The 24447-nt window shown below is 38.6% G+C and overlaps 1 protein-coding gene across 4 annotated transcripts in view; it reads right to left on the bottom strand.

Annotated features, from left to right (window-relative positions):
• tspan9 (tetraspanin 9) overlaps positions 1-24447 on the bottom strand; it is a 246563-nt gene that overhangs the window by 108020 nt on the left and 114096 nt on the right.

Here is a 24447-nt window from a genome sequence, read left to right as displayed (position 1 = left end):
CTTGCACCTTTTAAAACTTCTCCAAAACACAGTAAATGTTTCAGTGTTTGTTAATGTTATTGCTACTGAAAGCAGGATCTATCCATCCCCTACTGACTGATTCTGACTCTTGGGCTCTTCTCCCAGACTGATAATTAGCTGGCTACTGCTCCACTATTTCAGGAGTCAGATCCAGCAGTGCAGAGAAAATAAAACAATCAGATCCTTCCTTTCAATAGTAATACAAGTATGTGATCTGTTATCCGGAAACCCATTATTCATAAAGCTCCAAGTTACAGGAAGGCCATCTCCCATTGAGTCCAGTTTAATCAAATATTTAATTTTTTATTTAATTATTTATTATTAATAATAAAACAGTGCCAAATACTTGATCCCAACTAAGATATCGTTAATCCTCATTGAAGGCAAAACAACCCCGTTGGATTTATTAAAAGTTTAAATGATTTTTTAGTAGACTTAAGGTAAAGAGATCCAAATTATAGAAAGCCCCCTTATCTGGAAAACACCAGATCCCGAGCATTCTGGATAACAGGTCTCATACCTGTAATAACAGTCACTGAATGGGTTTAAAAAATGTATATTACAACGTTGCAACGTTGCTTAGAATTTATTTTTTCTTTCATTGTGCAAAAAAATAAAGCTTTTAGTTGAAGTTGTCATTTAATGGGGTGGGGGTTATTTGCCTTTCAATTATGTAAAAGCCAAATTGCTGTTGATCAGGGTAGATTGTAAGGTTATTTAAAATCTTTATTCAATTATTCTCTGCTATTCACATTTCATTCTGGCATGCAAGCAACTGACTGGTTTCTAGGTTGAGGAAGCATAGCAACCAGGCACGAATAATTAACTGCAGGCTGCAATGCAATGATTACTATAGAAATAAAGACCAATTGCAAACTGATTTAGAATGTGGAAGAAAAATGTAATTATATAGTAAAAGTGTCCTTTTATAAAGCTGGGGCTTTTATTGGTATTCGGGTCCCAGCATCCCCAACAAGCCACCAACTGTCTAAAAACCTTTAATGAACTATGAAGGCAGTGGGAGCTGCCATATTGTTTCTTTTCTTCAGTGTATGTTTAGCTCATGGATGTAGTTTAATATCCAGCACTTACCCCCATGTAATATAAGGCACTAAGTTTTGCCCATGTGCAGTAACCCATAGCAACCAGTGTTTAGTTTCAGGGTAGATTTCCCAAGGAAAGCTTGGAAACAGCATATTTCAGAGTCATTTCCTTTGGACTACCAACATTTCTAGCTAGTGATCCTTTGTGTGATCCTGTGTGGAACTGCAAGAATGCCAAGTTAGCCACCTGCGCTCAGCCCGGGGTACTCACAGCACCTGCGCTGGTGGCCCTTATGGACCAGACTCCTGGGTGCTTTAAATACAACAGCAAAAAATTGTGGGCTAAACCCGCTAAGTAGTTTGTATGCAGATTCAAGGCACTTACCTAACTCACAACTGTCCCTTTCCAGTAAAGCCAACTAATTATAATTATTTTGCTTTTTTTTTATTTTATGGGACCACTATGGGCAGCATTTGTTAAGGAATATATTCACAAATATTAGGGACGCACCGAATCCAGGATTCGGCCAAGATTCAGCCTTTTTTTGGCAGGATTCTTCCGAGTCCACTCGTGACTTTTGTCACGAAGGAGTCGGGGTTCGGCCAATCCAAAAATAGTGGATTTGGTGCATCCCTAACAAATATACAAATATTCTGATGAGAGGAGGCTCAACATTACTGAGGGCTTTACCAAAGGCAGGCCACAGCCCTGAATCACCCTTCAACCACCCCCCACTGCTCATCACTAACTAACCATGGCGTCCAACCAAACCAACCACTCCCTCCCCAAAAACTTCTTCCCTCTCCCCTCCTGCACTGATGGAGATAGTAAAGAGCCAGAGCTAGAGGTAGGTAGGAAGCAGTGGTATGTTCCTTATGCCTCCCTGCAACCTTACACCATAGGCACGTGCCTCTTCTGCCTATACCCTAAGTTCAAGCCCTGGCTAGTAAATACAGTACAGGTATGGGACCCATTATCCAGAATGCTCGGGACCTGGGGTTTTCCGGATAAGGGGTCTTTCTGTAATTCGGATCTCCTACCTTAAGTCTACTAAAAAATGATTTAAACAGTAATTAAACCCAATAGGACTGTTCTGCCCCAATAAGCGGTAATTATATCTCAGTTGGAATCAAGTACAGGTACTGTTTTATTATTACAGAGAAATGGGAATCATTTAACCATTAAATAAACCCAATAGGGCTGTTCTGCCCCAATAAGGGGTATTTATATCTTAGTTGGGATCAAGTACAGGTACTGTTTTATTATTACAGAGAAAAGGGAATCATTTAACCATGAAATAAACCCAATAGGGCTGTTCTGCCCCAATAAGGGGTAATTATATCTTAGTTGGAATCAAGTACAGGTACTGTTTTATTATTACAGAGAAAAAGGAAACCATGTTGCAAAATTAAAATGATTTGCATATAATGGAGTCTATGGGAGATGGACTTTCCGTAATTTGGAACTTTCTATATAATGGGTTTCCGGATAAGGGGTCTGATACCTGTAATAGCGGCATAACAAGGGAGGCATACATTTTTGGCTTGACTGTAGGGGTGCCATTATGTAAAAAGTATGTGTTCCTTGGGGAAGGTGAATAGGTCCACATATTTAATTTCTAAGGACCCTATTTGGTTATAGCCCATTTCTGATTCAGACAAGTTCCTGCTGAGTCAGTAACAGCTTCACAGCAGCACCAGAAAGCAAAGCAAAAGGGAAGTTCTTAATCATTCCCTTCAAATACAAAACAAAACAACATTTTTACTTTTTTCTGTAAAGCTACAGTTTCTATCCTCTGCACTGTAAAACTGACATTTGAAAAAAATGTATCAGTAGCCAACGAGTCGGAACCAAAGAATAAAAAGGGACAAACGGACACTATTTTTAATAGCAGTTACATTTACAATCACCCATAAAATTGCGTGTACAATAAAAAGTTGCTTAGAATTAGATGTTATTTCAATTGCAATAAAAAAAAACTTCAACTCCACCACTTATGTCCCCGGGATCCCATCATTCTGCACCCGGTAAAGATATATAATACATATCATTTTCACTTGCCTCTTTCACAAAGCAGCAGGCTCTCCTAATAGCAACGGATGTGACCCCTTGAATTTCGCCACGAGGGACCACAGAAATATCTATCATAATTACACATTTGTCGCAGGCTGCTTTAATTTGCCATTAGCACTCTAATGACCTTGTGAGACTGGGGGTCAAGGAAAGGGTCATTCTGAAAAGAAGGATGATTTGTAATAGAAATATGATTGTGGGCCCCTACTGACCCATCAATCGACAGTAATAAATCATCACAAGAATGGGATGCTCTCTCCTATATAGGAATGATACTTCTGTTCCCTCTAATTAATATGAGAGATGGGTCTCTTTAAAAATGGCTATGGCAGAGTATTTTTACGGTGTTAAGGGGGAGAATAAAAAAACTTAGGAGCCCCAGCACTCGGGAGGCATTTTTACATGATTTACCTAGGTTGCAAATGGTTAATTAGAGCTGATTTGGGGTATTTGTAACCATGTTTTACCCTTTGTCTGATGCCGACATATGTGCTATATTGTTGGCAAGCAAAGTGACAGCCTGCCAACGGCGGAGCACATATGTTCCAAGCGTATGGTCACTCTATAAAAAAACCTTTTTAGTTATAAATTGGCCTTAGATTTTTATTATTAGTATATACATTAGGCATGTGCAACATGAGGACTTTCAGCTATAACCAAACTGTAATTCCCAGCATCCTGAATTGCAGTTCAGCAGCAGCTTTAAAGATTCAGCTTGGACATCTTCTCTTTGCTTTTTTGTTATTATTCTTATGGGTAGAAGCTGCCATACTGCCCCATGCTTGGGGCATTCATTAAGACATACTAAAGACATACAATAGAACTGTACAGTGTGTCCTATGGGTAGAAGCTGCCATACTGCATTCCATGCTCGGGGCATTCACCAAAGACATACAATAGAGCTGTACAATGTGTAACCACTGGAGGGCAATGTTATAGCCATTTTAGCCACTCTGCAGATGCAAATGTTGCCCTTTTTTATAAATATAATTATAGAGAGAAGGAATTAAGTATTAATATATATTTATATATATATGTATGTATAAGAACCACCAAAATATATACTACAGCACAGCATGAGGGGTTAACTTCCCTGTGAAAGGGGAAACACAGCTCCAATTGCTTTCAATTAAAAATAGGGGTATTTAGTCAATTACAATACAATAAACACACCAAGCCACACCCATTAATTGCAGTCACCCCCACACCTCCTTAATCTGTACTAATTGGCTTTGCCTCTATTTAGACTCATGGCCAAAACAGGGACAATTGGAATAAGTACTTCTCGTTTCACAAATAAGTAGTTTCTACTTTATTATTTATGGACCTCAGCATGGAGGGAGTATCAGGAGGTCATTATAAACACAAAGTGAATTAGCTGTGTAGACACTAACCTGTCTCAAGATCAGTAAATAAAAGTATATTTACCATTTAATATGCATACATTTTTGGGTGTAAATTTTGCTTAAATGCACACACAAATGTATATATACTCAGCATTTGGTGCACTGGGAGTTAATGGTATCAGGTTGGGCTACAAGCCAATAAAGTTGACTCACTCTGGTTTGGTTCCTACAGGGTCAGTCCCAGGAGACTGAATGATCCATTATAGTTAATCCAGCATGCCGAGCGTGAAAGCAAATAATGTTCTTTTAGATATTACTGTATATTGATGGGGCTCAACAATAGAGAGAAAAAAATGGCAGCTACACATTCCAAATACAGTACTGGGGGCTTTGCAGGAAGGAAGCACTTAGTGCATAATCAGAAAAACTGACTCTATTGGGTGAAAACAACTGTTTACAGTATGTTTTATACTTTCAAATGGGGGAAAGAACAATAATAAAAGGTATATTGCTTAAGGGGCATATGTAGTGTTGAAGAGGGAAGGCCATTTTAATGTTGGAGCTGAGGGACATTTGTAGTGTTGGAGATGGAGGGACATATGTAGTGTTGGAGATGGAGGGACATTATAGTGTTGGAGCTGAGGGACATATGTAGTGTTGGAGATGGAGGGACATATGTAGTGTTGAAGATGGAGGGACATTATAGTGTTGGAGATGGATGGACATTATATTGTTGAAGATGATGGACATATGTAGTGTTGGAGATGGAGGGACATTATAGTGTTGGAGAGGGAGGGACATTATAGTGTTGAATCTGAGGGATATATGTAGTGTTGGAGATGAAGGAACATATGTAGTGTTGGCGCTGGAGGGACATATGTAGTGTTGGAGCTGGAGGGACATATGTAGTGTTGGAGCTGGAGGGACATATGTAGTGTTGGAGCTGAAGGGACATATGTAGTGTTGGCGCTGGAGGGATATATGTAGTGTTGGAGCTGGAGGGACATATGTAGTGTTGGCGCTGGAGGGATATATGTAGTGTTGGAGCTGGAGGGACATATGTAGTGTTGGCGCTGGAGGGATATATGTAGTGTTGGAGATGAAGGAACATATGTCGTGTTGGCGCTGGAGGGACATATGTAGTGTTGGAGCTGGAGGGACATATGTAGTGTTGGAGCTGGAGGGACATATGTAGTGTTGGAGCTGGAGGGACATATGTAGTGTTGGAGCTGGAGGGACATATGTAGTGTTGGAGCTGGAGGGACATATGTAGTGTTGGAGCTGGAGGGATATATGTAGTGTTGGAGCTGGACATAGAGCAACTGTTGGAGGACCATAGGTGGAGCTAGTAGAGGCATGTGTGTAGTGTGGAAGATGGATAGATATATGTATTGTTGGAGGTGGAGGGGCATTATACCATGAAACAAAAAGTATATCCCTGTGGCTGGCAGGAAAATGTGAGGCTATAGTTTAATAACATTATTTGTTTTCAGGAAGGGCAAGGTTATTTTTACACTTTTGGGTACATTAAACTATATGCTGTTTTTTACATTCCCATCACACAGCTGCACTTTTGGGAACAGCAAATGTATTTGAACAATGACAAAGTCACCTTGCATTAAAGGACTAGTAAAATTCCCAGTGCTGGGGTGGCCATATTACAATCTCCCCACCTTTAATAGCTAAATGAGGGCAGAAAATGCAAATAACGTGCGGCGTGCAATAAACAAACCAATAAAAGTCTGCCGTTTAAAATTTAGGATTTTTCTCTCTAGGGCTGTTTTGATATGAGAAGCTTAATAAGAAATATGATTTTCATAAACCTTCCAATTTACTACTCTACAGGTTATAATCAGAAATGTTTAAATTTCATGGTGCGCTGTTTCCTGCAGATGACTTGCCGCTTTATCATTATCGTTCTAACATCTCCGAGATGGAGTTGACGTCATGCTGTTGCCTTTAATATTCAGAGACTTTGCTCCTCCATCTACAAACCCCATCCAAACTGATTTAACAAGAATGGGTTAATGCAGTGGTTCTCAACCTTCCTAATGCCGCGACCATTTAATACAGTTCCACATGTTGTGGTGACCCCCAACCATAATGTTATTCCTAAGACCATCGGAAATATGTGTTTTCCGATGGTCTTAGGTGACCCCTGTGAAAGGGTAGTTCGACTCCCAAAGGGGTCCCGACCCACAGGTTGAGAACCGCTGGGTTAATGTGATACAAAATCTTAAGTGTGCCCAGATCTAGTAACCCATAGCAACCAATCAGATTTTTGTTTTCAAACAGCTGAATGCAACCTGCTTTTCGGTGGCAATGAGTTACTACCGTAGATGAGTAGCAAACTTAAGGTCATTTATTGAATTTACTTTTGGAATGGTGTATAGTCACATGGGGGTGGGGTATATATAAAAGTAATTAGCATTGCTCTTACCTAGAAATTATACCTTTACCAGAAAGAATTATGGGAAGGTGGTAATGTCCCCACTTAAATTTGTGCTCCCATGATAGATAGCTCTCAGCTCACTGCTCCCTATCTTTCCAGTCCCTGCCCCTATGACATTACCTCCCAACTTATTATATTACTGTCCTGCCCCCTTCATGTACAGGCCAGTATTACCTATTGAGTAATTGGATTGAAAAAACATTTTAATCTCCCTTAAGAACACTGAAATTCTGATCAACCGAAATATCACTAAAATCTCCTTGTTTACTATAAAAGGATGGGGACCTATTTTTTGGCAAACTACACATACCAAAAATTTATCATGAATGTATATTGGGAAGTTGCTTACAATTAAATTTTCTTTTATAAGTCACAATTTTATTTGAGGTTTGATATCCCCATGAAGGGCTGAACTAATCGTTTAAAAATAAACAAAAATTAATAAAATAGAAAAATAAAATAAATAGAAAAATTTACAATACAAATAAATAGAAAATAAGAGTTAAAAAATGAGAGAAACATAAAATATATATATATAAATTAGGGCCCCCCCCTTACCTTAACTGAAATCAATAAGTGAGGGAGAATCTGAACTTGTTAGCAACAAACTATTCGTGCCAATATAGAGACCTAGAGCGCAAACTATTATATTGGTTCCTTTTCAATGTTCTTTTTTTCCCTTTTGCATTTTTTCTTTTCTGTTACATACAATAACTCTGAACGAACACGGGAACAATAAGCCTGATAATGTGCCTAATATACAAAATGTTATGCATGTAAAACTCAAAAACAAATGTAACAATGAAACATGTAAAAATCAATAAAAACTAAAGTTTACAAAAATATATATATAAAATCAATACAATAAAAATAAATATCAAATAAAAAAATGAGAAAAAATGAATAAAATGCATATAAAATAAATATAAAATCAATAAAATAAAAATGAGACGAAAAAAAATAAAAATTAAAAATAAACAAATAAAAATAAAATGCATAAAAAATTATATATCAAATAAAATCAATTATTAAAATACAAAAAAAATTAAATTGTTGGTGAAAAGATAGAGTTGAGTATGTGCTGGTTTCTCACTTGCTGTTCCTCTGATTTAAAATGGAGTGCTGTAATTGCAGAGTATGACAGATCTGAGCTGGTGTCGCAGGTATCCCCTGACCTTTACCAAACAGTTACTGCGCCAGCCCAACGCATTTTTCAAGCTTGACACTATAGCGAGCATTACAGACCAATTCTAAGACAATTTCAACACAAATCAATTGGAACGTACACCACACGCAGTACTAGATAGCCTGTCCCGAAGGGAGCTGCTAAATTGATTTCTCTCATCTACAAAGTTCAACAGGTTATGTAATGGATCACAGAACACACACACACAAATGAGCGGCATCTTGGGTCTCAGCAGCATTTACCCTACAAGCAATATTAGGAAAAAATAAAATCCAGATTTACCAATGTTTTCCACATCAAGGGGCACATTTACTAATCCACGCATCCGAATCACGAATGGGAAAAAATCGCATTGGAAACGAAAATTTCGGAAGATCGCAAATATCACGAAAATGCTTACGAAAAAATCGTATTAGTCACGATAATATCGTATTGGCAATCCGAAATTCACGAAATTTTCGTACCGAACAATTGTAAACAGCAGTAAAACCTTTCCGATTTTTTCGTGCAAACGTCCGAAAAAGTCGTGCGGCGTACGAAAAAGTCGTACGGACGCCCGAAAAAATCGGCGAAAATACGCTCGGAGCGTTCGTGCTTTTCTAAATGTGCCCCCAAGCATCTTGTTGATTGTTAATGGCAAATAATTCACGCTACCATTTAAAATGTTATTCTTGAACCAACAAGTTTATTTTTTTTAGGTAATATTGATGTGTAGGCAGTGCATTGTGCCTGAGAAAAAGTCAGTGCTACACATTAGAACTGCTTTCAGGTAACCTATCGTTTCTCCTGCTCCCATGTAACTGGAAGAGTCCCAAGCTGGACTTGGATCTCTTACTATTGAGTGCTATTTTGATATCTACTAGGAGCTGCTTTCTTCCCATTCTTCTGCTGATTGGCTGCTGGGAGGGGGGGGGGTGTTACATGTCTGATGTGGCAAAGACAAGGATTTTAAAAACTGCCAAGGTTGATACAAAAACGCAATACAAAAGGGATCAGAAAGAGGCAATGTCAGAGTCAGACAATGGCCAATGGCAGGCAGCAGAGATTCAGCATCAAAAAACAGGCAGAAAGTCAAAAAACCAGTAGAGCAAATAAAACAATCTAGAACCAAGTAGCACTTGGCAGCAAAGTGACTCCCTTAATTCTATTAAGAACACTGAAATTCTCTATAATATAACTGAAATCACCTTGTTGGATGGAGACCTTTTGTTTGGCAAACTAGAGGTGGTCATACACATACCAAAAATATATAATGAATGTATATTAGGAAGTTGCCTACAATAAAAAATTTTTGTATAAGGCACAATTTTATTTAAGGATTGATCTCCCCATGAAGGACTGAACTGTTCAGCAAGAAAGGGTTAAAAAAATAAAAAATTAACAAAAATAAATGCAATAAAAAATATAAAAATTTACAATACAAATAAATATAAAATAAAAGATAAAAAGGAGAGAAAAATAAAATATATATAATGGAAACTTTTTGTGAAACAATTTTACCAAACAAGGGCATTGGTATTGGTATTAGCTGGAACCAAACACCTTTCCTCTGGACCAAACCCCTTCCAATGAGTGAGGTATTGAATGTTAGCTCTGAACTTGCGAGAATCCCCAATTTCCTGAACCTCTTGATGCCCAACAATAGATACAGGAGGAGGAGAATCAGAAGAGAAGGCGGTGTAGACCACAGATTTAAGGAGGGAGACATGAAAAGAATTTGAAATATTCATACTGGGAGGAAGTTCAAGTTTAACACAGACAGGATTGATGATTTCTTCAATGTTGAAAATCCCAATGAAACGAGGACCCAACTTGGTAGATAACCAAACCGAATCCCCAACTTTAAAGGAAGGAGCCTGCCTGCGATGTTTATTGGCCACCTTTTACTGATGGCCAGAAGGTTTCACAAGAGCTTGATGAGCTCTGGACCAAATAGACTTTAAGTCATGGACAGCAGCTTCAGCAGCAGGAACATCAGTTTTAAGTACAGAAGAAGGTAAGGCAAAAGGACACAGCCGTAGACACAGAAGAATGGCAAATAGCTCAAAGCTTTATGTCTGAGGTTATTATGGGAAAATTCTGAGCAGCTGTCATGGTTCTGGGAAATAAAACAGTGAAGAAACTGCTTCAGGCCTTGATTGGTTCTCTCGGTTTAGCAATTACTTTGTGGATTATAAGCCAAAGAGAAGTTCAGACCAATCCCCAACAACTTGCAGAAAGCCCGTCAAAAACGAAAGACAAATTGGACCACCAGTCAGAAACAATAGAGGAAGGAAAACCATTTAGCCGAAAAATTTCTTTAATAAAAATACTTGCCAAGAGTGCTCTCAGCTCTCAGCAGACGGGAGTCTCTTTAAAGGAATGAAATGGGCCATCTTAGAAAAGCGATCCTCGATCACCAGAATTGTAGTAAATTCTGTGGATTTGGGTACGTCTACCCAATGGAAATGTCAGACCATGGCTGATTCGGAACAGGCAAAGGATGGAGAAGACCACAGGGAAGAGTACGTGGAACCTTTTGTTGGGCATAGACAGAACATGCAGCAACAAATTAAGTAACATCTTGGATGAAAGAAGACCACTATCATAGTCAATACAGGGCCCGAGTCTACCATCCTTCTTTTGGACAAAGAAGAAACCAGCACCTGCTGGAGAAGTGGATTTCCTAATGAAGCCTCTGGAGATATTCTCCTGAATGTATTCTTTCATTGGTTTGGTCTCTGTGATGGACAAAGGATAAGTTCTACCTCTAGGAGGAACAGTACATGGAAAAAGATTGTTTGGACAATCAACAAGCCTATGAGGAGAGAAAGTCTTAGCACTTTTTTGTCAAAAACATTGGAGAATTCGACATAACATGCGAGTAGGAGAGAAGGATCTTGTGGAACTGATGGAACAGACACAGACTTAATTAGAGTTGGCATACAAGTAGAGTGACAAAAGGAGCTCCAGGCAGTTAGTTGACCGGTGACCCAATCAATGTTGGATTATATTGCCAGGGGAGACTGAGAATGACCGGAGTGGCAGGACACTTAATGATCAGGAAGAAAATCTCTTCTGAGTGTAACCATCCAACTCGCAGCAGCAGCGGCACAGTAGCAGAGGTTAAGAGCCCAGGAGAGACAGGTCTATCAGTTCCAGCTTGAGCAGAAAGTGTAATGTTGAGTGAGGTAGAGGGAAAGCTGCACATCACAACAAAGGAAGCATCAATGAAATTCCCTGACATTTAGGTCTCATGGGACAGGATTTGAGAAGGTAATTGCTCTGCCCACAGTATAACCAGAGGCCCCCCTGTGAATTCTCTCCTCTGGGGATAAATGAGTGTCCCCTAGTTGCATGGGCTCGTCAGACTGACTGCAGAGAAAGGAGCAGCAGCAGAAGGAGTTACAACTTTGCGGTTACCGGATTTTTGAGATTGTCTCTCCTTTAATCTGGTGTCAATGCGAATGACCAAGGATACATGTTCTTCAAAGCAGGTTGGCAGATCTCTGGTGGCTTACTTGTCCTTAATATTATCATTAAGACCTAGCCAGAATTCAGCGATCAGGGCATCATTGTTTCAGGTGACCTCAGCAGCCAGAGTGAAAATCTATGGTATATTCTGCAGCAGACAAGGAACCTTGAGAAAACTTCTTGAGACGTACAGAAGCATTTATGTTACGACACAGAGCATCAAAAATCTTGCGGAATGTAGAAATAAAGGCCGAAGAATCATGTACAAGGGGATCGTCTTGTTCCCAAAGTGGTGATGATCAGGCGAGAGATTTAGCCATAAAGTAGGGTTATGATATATGCCACCTTGTACTTCATGCATAAAGTTACGGCAAACCTTTGGCAATTTACATAACTACCACAAAAACTGCTGAGAAAACAATATAACTTGGCTAAAAACAAGTAACTTGCAAAAAACAATTCAGAGAAGCTTTGCAGGTACAAACTCCACTGACCCCCAATGAATTAAACAACTTAAGGTAAATTCCACTGACTTATTAGCTCATTAATTATTTTTATTATTTTTATGAACCACTACTGACTAGTTATTGGGCCCCTACACTTACGCAATGTGTGTAACCTATGCAAAAACTTACATTACTTTTAAAGAAACTTACGTGACTTACGTATAAATCCACTGACCCCCCTAATCAAAATACTGACTTATAAGCAGTTTCCATAACTTATGCAAAAACTTACGTAACTTCCATTTCAAGCAATGAACGCGCAGAGCAGAGGTAGGTGGGAAGGGGTTAAACTTAGGGCCACTGATAAATAAACTTAGGGCCCAATAAACTGAATAACTTATTAGCACATTAATCAATTGAACTCTCCATATGAACTGCTTATTATAGAACAACATCAGCTGTTGTGGCAAAAATTTTGGTACTGCTCGCTTGTGTTCCTGGGGGGCCTCATATATATAACTTGTGTGGGGCCCCAAGGTTTCTGATGGCAGCAATGCACCCGTATAACGGATTTGTGCAGGAATCTTGGGCTCTGAAAACTGTTCCACAAGAGGGGAAACAACAGGAGCTGGAAACGGAGCAAGAGCACTGCACTCTTTTCAACCAAAAATTTAAAAAAAAATGAAAAAGAGAAATCCTTTAGCTCTCCTATAGGGATTAATTGCTGTTGCCTTTCCAGGGAAATGCTGGTCAGACAATTCTATATTTTGTAAATGCTTAAAAAATATGAAAAGATTTTGATCACACAGAAGTGAAAAGATTTTCACCTTAAGAAAATGAACAGTTAGGTGAAATGTAATCACGAACTTCTTCCATAAACATTAATATATATGAACCTATAAACACCCACAAAGATGAGTATAGTTTTTGGGGAGACTGGTATAAAGGTTATTAATAAAATAGGATTAATAAAAACATAGCCCCAATTGGAAGGATATTTATATCAACCATAGCTACTACTAACACTAATATAGTAATATTAAATAAGAATAAATCTTTAAAGTTCATAGTCATATGGAGCTCATATGGAGTTCCAGGCAGCTGCAGGCAGCTGAGAGTTGTGCATGTTACATGATATGAGCAGAGGAGACCGTGAAACGATCTCCAGCAATGTCATTACAGCGAAGGCTGGGACTTCTCACTATGTCCCGCTGATACATACCTACCGGCGGGGGAGATTTCTGCTCTCAGAACGCATGAGGCACTGGTGCAAGAGGCCATGACTTTATTATACTGGTCTATAAAACTTACAGAAGGTCATGTCTCTGTGTTCTGTAGTTATTAGATGTCAAGGGTTTTGGGCATAGTTGTTACTCTTCTGGATGTACGGAGGTGGGGGAGCCACTTAGCATCTAATTCCTCATGTCAGAGACAAACCCCAGGAAAAAGATTATTAAACAGAACACGGGAATTCAGTCAAAAATCGCAATTCAATCAGAGAAATATGTTTGATAGTATATATATATATATATATATATATATATATATATAATAGAAAGAGTGCCACACACAGGGGCTTGATACAAAAGAAATTGTTTTTTTTTATTGAAACCTGACAAACCTGTCCCTGAGGAAGAGCACTGGTCATTTTTTCTTTTGTATCAAGCCCCTGTGTGTGCGGCACTCTTTCTATTATATTTTCATTTTTGACTTGCACCAAGGGCATTTGGACTTGTATAGGGTGTGCTCCTCTCTGTGTACGATATATATATATATACACAACAATTGGTAGAAAGCAGGCATTCACGTATTATAGATCAAAGAATGCCTGGGTGCAGTATTAACAAATAAATGTAGTCCAATTGAAACAAATGCCGCACTCACAGGACTTAGAAAAAACAAAAAGGTTTTATTGTGAAAAAACGTCAATCTAACGTTTCGGCCGCATCCACAGAAAGGCTTAACATTACGTTTCTCAAGGCAACCCCTACCAAATCACAATCAAATATAAATAGCCCATCCTAAATTAATTGAGGAAGTGACATCATGTCAGTGAACATAAAAAAAAACTATGCCATAAAGTGCAATTATTTCTGTGAACTATATATATCCCCCTATTTACTTTAGAATGCTGTAATAAAGAAATAAAGATTGGGGGCCACCTCCTTGGAGAGCTAATGGAGTAAAGGGAGAGCACTGATAGGTTGAAAACCAATGAAAACCAATGTTCAAGCTAATATTGTTGCAGGCCAAATTAGTCACAACACCCTTCCTTGTTCATAACCTACCCTGCCTTCCCATTAGAACATGAAAAACCCAAATCGCTTGGCCCTTCAGGAGATGAAATTACATGTATCATTGTCCTAACCCAATACTTGGCTCTTCAGCTGATGTCTGATATAACTTCAAAGAAGAAATGGGCTCTGGGAACACTATCCCACCAATGAAGGTGTAAGCTTTTGGAACCCACAAATCAAGTTCCGCGGGCTGTGGTAGGTAATGGCGACCGACACCCAAATTGATAGCTCTTTTTTTGTCCCAAACCTTAACCAATGGTCTTGCAGGTTTAGGGTTAGTTTGCACATAACAAATCCCACTACATTGTCTAAACCACTGAGAACCAAGGCCATGTAAGGCTCAGGTGGAGGGATAGAAAGTATTGATGTTTGGAGATGACAGAGGGGGTGGCAGCACCTTGGTCCCCACTGCGGACACTAAAGTGCAATCTTAGGGACCATTTCCAGGTAAGAAGGATGGTGGTGTAAGCAAGGGCCCATGGGGCTTTCGTTAGGTTACTGTATAGGAAAGCACTTTGCTTATCCCTGATCTAGAAGTGCTGCTTAGACGACCTTCAATTCCTCTGAAATATTTTTAGTATCTATTCTTTTATTAAACAGAACAGAAACTTAAAATTGACGACTGACATCCAGCCCATAACAATCTATCTCTGTGAGTAATTATATGCAGGTGTTCGCTGCATGACATTTCATTTTTGAAAATGTAGGCGGCTGGACAATAAGTTTTTTCATACGTATAATGTCTGTGGTTATTATTCACTCTTTGAGCCTCTCTATACGTCCATTAGGAAAAGTTATTAAGGAGGTCGAGGAATGTCTGCATTCCAACAGCAGACAGAAAACCATAGTATGGGGGTGGGGGGTGAAAAGCCATGAAAGCTCCAGGTTCGTTGTCTAGCAATATAAATTTATTATATACATTAAATTTGTCATTTTTCCTGATGAAGGTGTTCACACAGTCCAGTAATGTAATGTGCATGGTAATTTAATATCTCCTTTCTGGCAAGATGTATTAGCAAGAGATTAGTGCTCTCTTAACCATAACTTACGTGTATTTGAGCTTCCAGAGGAAGGCCACAGGGCCAATGATAAATCCTGGTAGAAGACATCCCGTTCGTGTGTTTTATAGAATTTATTTTAGGCTGCACAGATTTTTACATTTCAGAAAAACCAGAAACATAATCTGAATTTAAACATATTATTCCCTTATTATTATGCCTGTTAAAGAGCGAATAAATTGCATAGCGCTGTGCAATATAATGACATAATGACGCTTTCAATAAGATTTATAGACAAGAGTCATGGTGGAAAAAAACTAGGGGAGTAAATCTGTGGTTTTGGGGTCTTCTGTGTTCAACCCCACCACCATCTTTGCTGTTTAACTTTTGGTTAGGTTAGTGATATATGAAGAATAATTCCATCTATGTCATCCATCTAAATCTAAGAAGCTTACAACCAAATTTTACATTAACTGGCCTTCAGGGTAAGCTCTGTGTAATATTTAGCACACCAAATAAGCATATTTTTTTCCAAATCTTACAATAAATGACTTCCCAGACTGGGTATACCACCCACTGTTTTAGGCCCCTTGAGGGGGCAACCCCATAAATTCACAACCTTTGGGGGAGTTGTTTTCTCTTCAGGAGAGTATCACTGGTCATTGGACATTGCAAAAAATTCTAGAAACAAGAATAAATCTCATAGAAGAGACAGCATACCTACTATTAAATCTATAATAAAATTCAATGCAAGATCAAGTTTTTTTCTGTGAATCGAGAAAAGGGCAGCAAAAAAATGTGATAGCAAATATTTTTTAAAATAATGTTAGATGCAAGAACTATCAAATTCTAAGCTACATCTTCTCTGTAAGTACACAAGTGTTTCATAATGTTTCATAAAATGTGCCAAAATCTTGAAAATTCAAATTAAAAGATGTGCCAGCTAAAACTGGTGAACTTCTATAGAAGTCAATAGGAAGTGTATTTCAACATTCAAGCTATTGAAAAAAAAAATAAAATAGTAAAAAATAATTTTTTTTCTAAAGCTAAGGAATAATGTGATTTGTTTCTTATTTGCAAATAAACACAAGGATCTTTTTATAATTTTTTATTTTCTTAAATATGCAGCGTTCTAGTTTTTTTTAACTCAATCGCAAACAAAAACAATTTTTCTAGATCGAGTTTTGGAAAAAAAACTTGATTCAAAAACTATAAAATTGCCATCCCTGTCTATGCCACTATCTTATTTTGCGTTTTATGCAGTAGTGAGAGCATTATCAATCCCCCAAATCACTCTCGCATATTGTGATAGGGCTATTGATGGCACGAAACAGCCCCAAATTTATGCCAAAATATTTTGACATAAATTAATATCTCTGAAATTGCCACACATCCTATTAATTTCCACTGATAAATTGTAATTTTTTTTTGATCCCCAAAAGCACTTGAAATATACATTTGGAGGTGACTTCCTGACTTTATATACTGACCCGCCCTCCTGTTCATAATTTGGATGGATTTAACATGGTCATACCCCATATTACTAAGAGACAGAGGAGAAAAGGTCTAACTAAACACATCTCTGTCACAAACAGAAAAACTGGAAAGGATTGAATTTGGCTAAACAGCAGCGATGGGCAATCGTTAGCAGTCATTGAATTACATAGGCAGCAGCAGCAGTTGATGAGTATCCCGCAGAGCGCCAGTGCAGAGATACACAGAAGTTCTCATACATATTTAATACTGGTTTTTCCAAATAACTACAAAAAACCCCCACTAAAATTAGCAACTCGTTCCATAACATTACTCCTACGCATCTGAGAAAGGCAGGCTATTTATTTCTTGATTTGTAGACCCTGGGGAGTCGGTTACATGTTAACACAAGGTATATCACCAAAAGATGCAAAAATACAACTTTTCAATGAAATATGAGACAATCAGCAACATCATAAAATAAAAACCCACTCAGTATGCAAAAATAATAATAAAAAAAAAAAAAAGATCCTAGCTAGGCTGACATTTCTGTGAATATAAAGCAGTACATTTCTATATTGAGGTCCAAGGCCATGGGTGTTTATGTTTGCTAACAACCACGGCATCCTTGACAACTGGAAAGAAAAGATACAGAGTTTGGTTGGCGCATCCCGTTTTGTCATAAATCTATTTGCTCATATGCATAAAGATATTCCAAAGCAAAATGAGGACAAGGGAAACGCTATGCTAGATTTGAAATTGGATAACAAGTTTAATGTGCTTAGAGTAAAATTATTTATAACAAATCACCCCTTTCTGAAAGGAGACTTGGCAGCCAAGAGTTATGCCATGGTTTAAAATGTAACCACTCAATAATTCATGAGACCTACCACAAGAGAGATCAGTGATTCTTAAACTATGAGTAAGTACACAAAGCTAGGTCCCCAAACTATTTAGGATAGGTTACCAATACTTTCAATTTAGGCCTCCTAGGAACTACTAGAGAACTTGACATCCAGAATATACTTTTATAACAGATGTAAATAGTAATGCATAGGTGATATGTAGGTCTATAGTGGAAATAAGAGTGATAGATGATTGATGGTAATGGTCCTGGCTGGGCCAACTAGAACTGGGGCCTAAATGATCTTCATGTAATGTACTCTGGCAGGCCAGTTGGACCCTGGTCACAACAATCCCCTCGGCTCCAGTGAAAGTAGGTCCCACATGTAGTTTGGACCTTTCATATCCTTGTTGTGGTTGTTCCATGATTAGATAGACACAACCTCATTCAAAAATAATATTGTTCTTAAACAGTATACTTAGTTATTTATATAACATTGTAATATTTTGAAGATTTCTTGCAGATTCATAAAATTAGCAAAAAGTAAATAAACTGTATGTGCCAGTAATGTCTCAAAAATACTCATGTAAATTAATTGTACCTCTAATTCCCCAAAAATACCTAAGTAAATTAACAGTAAATTCCAGTAATTTCTCAAAAATCAATTCATGGTACAGGTATGTTACCTGTTATCCAGAATGCTCAGGACCTGTGATTCCAATAAGAATTTATTATATCTTAGTTGGGATCAAGTACAGGTGCTGTTTTATTATTACAGAGAAAAGGGAATCATTTAACCATTAAATAAACCCAATAGGGCTGTTCTGCCCCCAATAAGGGGTAATTATATCTTAGTTGGGATCAAGTACAGGTACTGTTTTATTATTACAGAGAAAAGGGAATCATTTAACCATGAAATAAACCCAATAGGGCTGTTCTGCCCCCAATAAGGGGTAATTATATCTTAGTTGGGATCAAGTACAGGTACTGTTTTATTATTACAGAGAAAAGGGAATCATTTAACCATTAAATAAACCAAATAGGGCTGTTCTGCCCCCAATAAGGGGTAATTATATCTTAGTTGGGATCAAGTACAGTACTGTTTTATTATTACAGAGAAAAAGGAAATAATTTTCGAAAAGTATAATTATTTGCTCATAATGAACTCTATGGGAGATGGCTTTGCTGTATTTTGGCACTTTCTGGATAACAGGTTTCCAGATAGCAGATCCCATACCTGCACCAGTAATTTCCCAAAATTACTTGAGTAAATTAATGGTATGTACCTGTATTTTCCAAAAAATCCTCAAGTCAATTAATGGTACAAGTAATTTCCCAAAATGACTTAAGCAAATGATTGGTATAGTATGTAAAATATTTGGTATGTATGGTATGGTATGTACCACTAATTTTCCAAAACTATTTGTGTACACATATATGTGTGTTGGTGTCAAACTCTGCAACCATTTTATTGTGACTTTGTATATTAATTAACTGAATTTGGGGCAAGCTTGACCCAGTGGATATAATGGATAACAAGAGGTCCAACAGTTTTGCTTGTTAAAACCGATTAATATATTTGGACAACTATTCAATGGTGCTAAAATTGTCATGGGAACATGTAATGACTGCTGATGAATGTGAAAAGATAACGATCTGCTTGCAAAGTAGTAGAAAAAAATGGTGAAACTGTTTTGATCATTATAATTCAATTTATTGAATAAATTATATTAATATATACCCATAGTTTATGATAGGGGTTATCGGTAGTTCTTATTCTGAACATAATTTATGACAATTACTGACAAGGTTAGCGATTCTTCATATGAAATTCTATAGCAATGATGAATTTCCTCAACCTAATTTTCTTTTCCTGCTGCAAGCAACTCAGTCATGCTTGTTGCCAGTCTAGGGAAGCTCGCTAATGAAGCCAATATAAAATGAATAAGACTATTTGATAGACAGATCACTATAGAGCAGAGGATGTTTCTTTTACAATGGTACCTCCTCTTAAGGGAATGTTCACGGATAATCAAAAGTTATTAATCTCTATGGCAACAATATTTCCATATTTCCAGGAAGCATCAGAATTGTATTTTCAGGCTGAATTAACTAAATAAATAAGGAGAGGGCTACCAGCAGCATAATCCAAAGAAGAGAGGTAAAACATTTCCATTGATACTACTTGCCCTTTAAAAATTCAACTCTCATCAGTATACAGTAGATTCCATGTTGTAGGCAAGGGGTTTCATGGTCATTGGGTCAGTGGGTAAAGTGAGCTACTATAAACATGCTGCTCCCAGAGACACAGTTTCAGCAGTGCCAACAGGAAAAGGGTTAAACGTTAGACTATTCTCTTTCCTACATCACCATTTTTATAAAAATTCCCTTTTTAAGATTTTGAGAGGATTTTGAGAGCTCTGCTGTCAGGAAATATTATATATCAGAACATAAGATCTCATATATGTGACAGGTTGCGCTATTAACCCCTTTCTGGCGCCCAAGGGCTTTCAATTTTCTTATCTAGCAAAGGAATGAAACAAGTTACATAATTTATGCCCAATTCATACTCCCTCGGTTATGGGGAGCTCACACGGTTATTGATTACACCAAAATGTCTGGAGACATTTCAACACTGATGTGCATATTTTAAAAAGTAATTTAATACATCCCATAAATACAAACTCATCCGAATTGGCCATTTTCCTCCCCTTAGGAACTCCGAGCCTTGGTTTCACACCCTGCCACCCAATGTGCTATTTTAGACCTTTCAGGAGTTTTACACGTGGCCAGCCAGGGTGGCGTCTTGTGACTGAATAGTTCTTTGTGAGTCACTGTGCCAAACCTGTGAAATGGCCCACTATATATATATATATATATATATATATATATAAATGTCGAGCAGCCACATTCAAATCTGGACTGGTTGATCAGCTGTGGGTGCAGGGTCAAAATGACATGCAGAAATTTTCAAAAGGACCCACATTCCAATTTGCAGTGAATTAAAGGGGACCTGTCACCCTAAGAAATAATTCCAAATCCTTTTCTATCATGTTAGTTGAGCAAAATAAACTTTAGGGCCTTTCTCAAGGTACATATATATGTGTATGTCTATAATATATATAAGTATATAATATATATAATATGGGAAAACATTTACCCTTATAAACAATAATAAATTCCATCTGCGACGCTTGTTTTCTATATTCAATACCCTTCTGCGTCCCTCACCAACTCAATTACTTAACTTTATGCACTCTCCCCAGGACTTTGCTGATTTCTTCAAGAAGTGAAGTCTATCCGCAATCAGATTCCCCCTTCTACTAATACAAACCAGCTCCTCCTTCCTCAGCCCCCTTCTGTATGTCTTAACTCTTTTGGTCCCGTAACTGTCTCCAAAGTCTCCCGGCTTCTCTTGTCGTCTCCGCTCACCACTTGCTCTCTTGACCCTATGCCTTCTTCTCTGCTCAAACACTGTGCTGCTGAACTTACTCCGGCTCTTACTCACATCTTCAACTCTTCTCTGGATTCTAGAATTTTCCCCTCTTTGTTCAAACAGGCCTGTGTCAAGCCTACCCTTAAAAAGGCCACGCTGGACCCATCCTGTCTCTCTAATTACCGTCCTGTCTCCTGTCTTCTACCGTATCACTAACTTTATTAACACCCATAATTTATTGGACCCACTGCAGTCTGGTTTTTGGCCTGCACACTTCACTGAGACGGCGTTGGTCAGAGTTACAAATGATCTTCAGGTTGCCAAAGCCAAAGGTCACTTTTCTATACTAATTCTCCTAGATCTATCGGCTGCCACTCCCTCCTGATGCAAATTCTGCATTCGATTGGTATCCATAATCAGGCTGCATCCTGGATTTCTTCTTACCTCTCTAACCGTTCCTTCACTGTCTCCTATGCTAACAAAAGCTCATCTCCAGTTCCACTTAATGTGGGGGTACCCCAGGGCTCAGTACTTGGGCCGCTGTTGTTCTCCTTCTACACTCTTTGGGAGATCTTATCTGCTCATTTGGCTTTAAATATCATCTGTATGCTGATGATATACAAATTTATTTTTCAACCCCTTCATTAACAGAAACTAAGACTCAGATCTCTAACTGCCTCCTAGCTTTCTCCAATTGGATGAACCAACGCCACCTCAAACTGAACCTAACAAAAACTAAACTAGTCCTACTCCCCCCACCCCCAACCTTTACTATCTCTTGATGGCACACTAATCAACCCTGTTGATTCAGCTCTCCTTCTCTGACCATATTAACACCACTGTCAAAACCTGTCACAATATTGTCAATATCCATCCCTTTCTTTCTACTGCAACAGCTAGGCTGCTCATGCATGCTCTCATCCTATCCCAACTTGACTACTGTAACCTGCTACTACCCGGCCTCCCTAACTCCCATCTTTCCCCCCTACAGTATATATATAAATACTATATAAATACCTATATTAAATACTGCTGCCAGAATTCTCCTCCTCTCATCCAGGAGAGTTCAGGCCCTTCCCCTGCTAAAGTCCTTATCATGGCTTCCTATTAAACAAAGAGTATCTTACAAACTCCTTCTCTTAACCTTCAAAGCTCTCAATTCCTCTGCTCCTCACTACATCTCTTCCCTCGTGTCTCCGTACATTCCTGGCCGACTTCTTCATTCCTCACAGAACAACCGTTTGGTTGCGCCCCCCACTACTACTGCCGATTCCCGCCTTAAACCTTTCGGCCTTGCTGCCCCTTACATCCGGAATGCCCTACCTGATTTCCTCCGGAGAGAATCCTCCCTCAGTCTTTTTAAAACTAAACTTAAAGACTAGCTCTCGGAGCACTCACACAACAACTGATTTGGGAACTGGCACTTATATTGTAGTGCCATCCACTGTGACCTGCAACACTTATACTTGCCTATTTGTGTCTGTAAGTTACCCTCCTCTTAACTAATTGCAACTGTACCTTGTATTTATTGTTTTTATGTACTGCGTACATAAGTAGCGATATACAGACATACATACATACATACATGATCCTCATACTATACTAACATTAAATTAGTTGTAGAATTTTTATTGTATTAGCAGAAAAGAATCTGAAAAATGGCAACATCTGGGTGGTGCAGTGGTTAGCAATAGTGGTGTGGAGGCTAATACTCAGGGCTTTGGTCTGCAGATCAGGTTAGGGTTGGGTTGCTCCTAACCACAGTCCAGAGTAACTTGTAACTGTATGCTGCAGCCAGCTCCCTTATCACTGGTTCTGCATCCCAGTTCATTGGTGGGATAATGTGGTGCAGAGCCTACAACCCCTCTATCTCCATCTCTGAGGTCACCACAGAGGAGGATGAATTGGGCCAGGGTTGAGAAGGGGAAGGCTAAGCAGGCATCAGAAGCACTGCTGCTTTGCAGAGATGGGTTCCCAGGTTCCACTGGGCACTATCTACAAGGAGCTTGTATATTCCCTCTGTACCTGCATTGGTTTCCTTTGGGTACTCTGGTCTACTCCCTAAGGGCTCTGGCACACGGGGAGATTAGTCGCCCGCGACAAAAGCCTCGCAAGTCTTTTTCGGCGATTTCGGGAAATCGCGCCGCCGCGTGTGCCATCCCGCCGGCGACTTACATCGCCGGTGGGATGGTGAGTCATGGCAACTCGGGGAGATTAGTCGCCCGCGAACAGGGAGTTTTGTTGCGGGCGACTAATTTCCCCGTGTGCCAGAGCCCTAAGAAACATACAGGCAGGATTATTGACTCCTGATAATTGACCATAGTGTGTGTGTATTAAGTCCAGACTGGCAATCTGTGGATTCTGGCAAATGCCAGAGGGGCTGCTGTAAGATGCACCACTACATCTGTTACAAGGAGTTTTTTTTCTGAATTCTCAAATACTTTTTCATATGTTGACACCGAGACCTGTAGCCGCTATCTCTTGATATGTTTCCATTATGGCCTTCTCCAACCTTACCAAGGATCATAGCCTTTTCTGCAGCACTGTTAATTTTGTTAGAACATGATTCTCCTGGAATGATTACTCCAGGCAAATTGTGATGTTATAGAACAACCTTTTTGTAATTTAATTTTTTTCCAGTCTTTTCAATTCATTTTACTTTCCTACTTTTTTACTTTTTAGTTTCAAAAACTTTTTGGCTAAAATCCTTGCTGAATAAATATGCAAGTCAAAGACCTTTTACCGCTACTGATATATCTCAACTTCAAAAACTCACGGTTTTGAGAAAAGGACTGCCTTTTTGGGAATCACTATTCACACTAATTTTTATATATATTTTATTACAGGTGGAGCCATTTCATATGCACAGTCTTATTTATACTTTATACTTATCCTTTTTTTTTTATTCCTTATCCCGGCCTATCTTCAGAACAATGCAAGTTGATCGAACAAATACTTGCTCGGTTAGGGCAGTGGTAGACAGGGAGATAAGTCACCCGCGACTAATCTCCCCGATATGCCATCCCACCGGTGAGAATATAAAGCAGCGCCGCAATTTCTCGAAAGGCAGCTTCTGCAATTGCAGCGCCTTGTATGCCATCCCACCGGCGATTTACATTCAAACCGGTGTTAAGGCAGTCAGTTTATACCAGCACTAGTTTATATTGTCAGCAATGTCCCTTATGATAATTTTCCAATCTGCCAGGATCATTTCACTTTTTATTATTTCCCTTTAGCCGCTTTCTTTATTTTATATTTTTTCCTTTTCTTTTAACTTTATTCCTTCTGTTTTGTTCTCGTTGTTATTTGGAAATATTTTGTATTTGATACTACAAGAACATTGGATTATGTTGTATTGTTAAAATTAAAAATATACAT

Source organism: Xenopus tropicalis, chromosome 3 (genome assembly GCF_000004195.4).
Source record: "Xenopus tropicalis strain Nigerian chromosome 3, UCB_Xtro_10.0, whole genome shotgun sequence".
NCBI classification, from domain to species: Eukaryota; Metazoa; Chordata; class Amphibia; order Anura; family Pipidae; genus Xenopus; species Xenopus tropicalis.
The sequence above is the reverse complement of the archived record's forward strand: the minus strand, read 5'-3'. Positions and strand labels throughout refer to the sequence as shown.